Source organism: Pseudophryne corroboree, chromosome 5 (assembly GCF_028390025.1).
Source record: "Pseudophryne corroboree isolate aPseCor3 chromosome 5, aPseCor3.hap2, whole genome shotgun sequence".
Taxonomy (NCBI): domain Eukaryota; kingdom Metazoa; phylum Chordata; class Amphibia; order Anura; family Myobatrachidae; genus Pseudophryne; species Pseudophryne corroboree.
The window spans coordinates 275,184,363-275,189,426 of record NC_086448.1 but is presented as its reverse complement, the minus strand read 5'-3'; the positions used below and the strand labels follow the sequence as shown (position 1 = coordinate 275,189,426).

The 5,064-nt window shown below is 43.4% G+C and overlaps 3 pseudogenes; 1 reads left to right on the top strand and 2 right to left on the bottom strand.

The window, feature by feature from the left end:
• Positions 1-437: 437 nt before the first annotated feature.
• Positions 438-557, bottom strand: LOC134929833 (5S ribosomal RNA; annotated as a pseudogene).
• A 173-nt stretch (positions 558-730) lies between these two features.
• LOC134930268 (5S ribosomal RNA) lies at positions 731-850 on the bottom strand (annotated as a pseudogene).
• Positions 851-4,567: 3,717 nt separating this feature from the next.
• On the top strand, positions 4,568-4,687 carry LOC134929832 (5S ribosomal RNA; annotated as a pseudogene).
• Positions 4,688-5,064: the final 377 nt, after the last annotated feature.

Sequence of the window (5,064 nt, the reverse complement as noted above, 5' to 3'; positions counted from 1 at the left end):
GCTCCGGCAGCGCGACATCCGTGTAGTGCAGGCAGATCTGTATTAGCGTGCAGCGGCAAACAGGTAAAGTTGCTGCTGTCTGTGTCCCCAGCCAGAGGCATGCCTGTAGAGTAGTCAACCCCACAGTGCGCCGACAGCATGGAGATTCGACAGCCCAAAATTATACAAACCATGAAACAATATATATATATATAACACAAGTGAGCAAACTGTACTGGCTTGCACAGCAATGGTATCATAACACTCAGGGAATATTAATATCTAAATGCAGCGCAACATCGTTGCACTGATGGAATATAACCATGGTTAATGACACCATAGGTAATGCACCACAGATACTATACAGGGCTAACGTGAAAGGCAAATGCGAGCGCTGTGTGATGTCAAGGACAAAAAGGGGATAACATAATCATCACCTGTAGGACAAAATTTGTCCCTTGGTACAATACCCGGTATTCCCATGCCGTCTCCAAGCATGGTACTAACTGGGCCCAACACTGCTTAATTGCCAAGATCGGACGGGATCGAATGGTTTCCAGTGTGGTATGATTGTATCAAACAGATGTGCCCATATATAAATATCCCGATGTGTCAGTATCATCCCTCATCTCTCAACCATATCACATCATAGTCCTGTATAATAATGTACAAGAAAAGACACCAATGTTGATGCCAGCAACTGAGAGACAAATCAGGGGAGATTCAAAAAGGGGGGGACACACCGAGTCCCTTGATACAACACCCAGTATTCTCACATTGTCTCCAAGTGTGGTACTAGCTAGGCCCATCACTGCTTAATTACCAAGATCAGACGGGATCGGATGGGATCCAGTGTGGTATGATAGTATCAATCTCCATGCTGTGCAAAGGATGTGAGATATTGAGGACTAGGCAAAGGTCTGTAAACACAATGAACTATTAAGCATGTCCAATATGCAAACTACAAGTGCCAAAAAGGCACTGTAAGTAAGAGACATATGTTGCTCGGAGAGACACAAAACAATCAAGCATCAGCAGGTGACAAGTGATGAAACATATCTTTTTTGACAAGACATGACACACGGCGGTGTCTCAGAAAAGTAAACCAAAAAATTAGACTCTATACATTGTTGTACAGAGTCAGAGGAAGCATCCCAGGCGGAATTCCTCATTGAGCCCATTTGGGGCCAAAGTTTGTAATCTATCAATCCATTGATGTTCTCTTTGTAATAAGATTTTGTTGCGGTCACCACCCCTTTGTAGTGGTGGGATTTGGTCCAAAATGCAACACTTGAGTTGATTGATAGTATGCTTTGCCTCCATGAAATGTCTTGCCACAGGTAAATTTGAAAAGTCACTTGAAGTCCCACCCTGGGTGATGCTCTTCTTAATTGTAGAACGATGCTGGCTTAAACGCTCCTTTAGCATCCTACTGGTCTTTCCAACATAAAGCAGATTGCATGGACATTTCAGCACATAGACTACAAATTTACTGTTGCAGTCAAGTCTTTGTTTAATAGTATATGTCTTGATATCCTGAGGGTTAATAAACCGATTGCCAAGTAGCAAGAATGGACAGTTTGGACAACCCGTGCATTTATGAACCCCTGTTTTAATAGTCAACCAGTGAGAGGGTGTATTCTTTTTTCTCTTGGAAAAATCTGTTACAACAAGCATATCTTTCAGATTGGGTCCTCGTTTATATGCGAATCGAGGTGGTTGCGGGATGGCTTTTGCCAGACTTGGATCCGTGCCAATAAGGTGCCAATGTTCATGAATCTTGTTGCGAATGAATCTAGAAGCAGTGGTATACATGCTGACAAAGTTAAACCTGTCGTTATCTTTGTTGAGAGAAGCGTCTTTACTAGATAGGAGTTCCTCTCTCCTTATTTGGCCAATTTTTGTGAGTGCCAAATCAATCTCCTCCTTTGAATATCCACGATCGAGGAAGCGTTGACTCATAGATTGTAGAGCAGATGGTATTGCAGAAGGGTCAGAGGTGATTCGTATCACCCTTAAGATCTGTGAAAACGGTAACCCTCTTTTGAGGGGTGCCGGGTGGAAACTCGTTGAAAGCAAAAGCGTGTTCCTATCAGAGTCTTTACAATGAATCTTGGTGGTCAGTGTGTTGTTGGACAGAAGAACAGACACGTCCAAAAAATTTATTTCTGTTTTGCTAAACGTGAGGCTGAATCTAATGGTACCAGGAAGTGAATTCAGATGATCAATGAAGGTCAGGAGTGTTTTCTCTCCCCCATGTCAGATGAAGAATAAATCATCAATATACCGGACATATGCTGTCAAAAACCGGCCAAAAAGAGGGTGACCTGTAATGTGTTCTTGTTCATACGCTGACATGAAGATGTTGGCGTATGCTTGGGCCATGTTGGACCCCATAGCGGTACCCTGTTTTTGTAGGAAAAAACAATTGTCAAACAAAAAGTAATTTTTGTTCAAAATGAGGTTGATCAGTAATACCATATACTCTGATGGAGGTCCAAAATACACATCACTTTCTGTTATTAGCCGTCTACATGATTCAATGCCAAGTGCATGTGGAATGTTCGTGTATAGACTCGAGACATCGAGTGTAACCAATAGTGCATCATCAGGGATGTGCTTGATACAATCCAGTTTCCTTAAGAAATCAGTTGTGTCCTCAATGTAACTGGCTGCACTTTTTGCAAGAGGCTGTAGATAGAAGTCTACAAGCTGTGAGAGTGGTTGACATAAGGATCCACGTGCCGAAATGATCGGACGCCCAGGGGGCAGTGTCAGTGATTTATGGATTTTGGGTAACGTGTACAGGATTGGGGTTTTAGGATGAGGCGTGGTCAGAAAGTCAGCAGTGGTCTGATTGATGTACCTGTTGTTGACTCCCAAGTTGATTATTGAATCAATTTCCTTTTTGTATGTCCATGTGGGGTCGTAGGTAAGTTTTTGATAACAGGTTGGGTTTGACAATTGCCCATAAGCCTCTTGTACATAATAGTCATTGTCAAGGAGGACTATGCCTCCTCCCTTATCTGCAGACCTGATGACCAGGTGATTGTCATTCTGTAAAGATTTGATAGCAGCTCTTTCTCCCTTCGTGATGTTAGAATAACTAGTCTTTTGCTCCTTTATATAGGGCATCGTGTCCCTTTTAAGTACCCTTAAGAAGGTGTGGATTGAAGGATTTAGGGTCGGTGGATCGAACTGACTGGGTTTCTTCAAAGGACAGTGAGGTGTAGAGGATGTAGCCGTCGTGGTAGAGTCTGGACACTGGGAATTGGAGTAATAGTCTTTTAGACGGAGTTGTCTTCCTAATTTGTAGAGGTCAACCTGCCAATGGAAGCTGTCCTGGCCAACCGTTGGTACAAATGTTAATCCCTTGTTCAGGATGGAGAGTTCTTCATCCGTCAGTTCATGTTTGGATAAATTGAAGACCACTGATGTCTGTGCTTTATTCTCCATTATTTTTTTCTTCCTTTTTCTCCCACCTCTACGGGTGGGTAAAGCGGGTTTTTTGGAGCCCTCCTGTTGCGTTCGGATCTGGAAAGGTAGGTGGCCCCTTGTGCAGATGTAGATGGTGCATCAGAGTCGCTCGCTGACGTATGGGATCTGCTTTCAATGTCCGTGAAGGGTGTGGTAGGTCTGCGTCCTCCACGTCTCTGTTGAGGTCTGTATTTGCGTGGCTCGCTCCGTGAGACCCAGGGATATACCCTATTCTCCTTATAGTCCAGTTTGACCAGTAGGATGCTAAAGGAGCGTTTAAGCCAGCATCGTTCTACAATTAAGAAGAGCATCACTCAGGGTGGGACTTCAAGTGACTTTTCAAATTTACCTGTGGCAAGACATTTCATGGAGGCAAAACATACTATCAATCAACTCAAGTGTTGCATTTTGGACCAAATCCCACCACTACAAAGGGGTGGTGACCGCAACAAAATCTTATTACAAAGAGAACATCAATGGATTGATAGATTACAAACTTTGGCCCCAAATGGGCTCAATGAGGAATTCCGCCTGGGATGCTTCCTCTGACTCTGTACAACAATGTATAGAGACTAATTTTTTGGTTTACTTTTCTGAGACACCGCCGTGTGTCATGTCTTGTCAAAAAAGATATGTTTCATCACTTGTCACCTGCTGATGCTTGATTGTTTTGTGTCTCTCCGAGCAACATATGTCTCTTACTTACAGTGCCTTTTTGGCACTTGTAGTTTGCATATTGGACATGCTTAATAGTTCATTGTGTTTACAGACCTTTGCCTAGTCCTCAATATCTCACATCCTTTGCACACCATGGAGATTGATACTATCATACCACACTGGATCCCATCCGATCCCGTCTGATCTTGGTAATTAAGCAGTGATGGGCCTAGCTAGTGCCACACTTGGAGACAATGTGGTAATACTCGGTGTTGTATCAAGGGACTCGGTGTGTGTCCCCCTTTTTGAATCTCCCCTGATTTGTCTCTCAGTTGCTGGCATCAACATTGGTGTCTTTTCTTGTACATTATTATACAGGACTATGATGTGATATGGTTGAGAGGTGAGGGATGATACTGACACATCGGGATATTTATATATGGGCACATCTGTTTGATACAATCATACCACACTGGAAACCATTCGATCCCGTCCGATCTTGGCAATTAAGCAGTGTTGGGCCCAGTTAGTACCATGCTTGGAGACGGCATGGGAATACCGGGTATTGTACCAAGGGACAAATTTTGTCCTACAGGTGATGATTATGTTATCCCCTTTTTGTCCTTGATATCACACGGCGCTCGCATTTGCCTTTCACGTTAGCCCTGTATAGTATCTGTGGTGCATTACCTATGGTGTCATTAACCATGGTTATATTCCATAAGTGCAACGATGTTGCGCTGCATTTAGATATTAATATTCCCTGAGTGTTATGATACCATTGCTGTGCAAGCCAGTACAGTTTGTTCACTTGTGTTATATATATATTGTTTCATGGTTTGTATAATTTGCAGTTCCCTCATCCCAGCATTCTCAGCAGCGGCCAGCCAATACGGAAGGAGAGGGGAGTGCTGCAGCGGCGCCGCTACCAATGACATAGCGCTGCTGCGG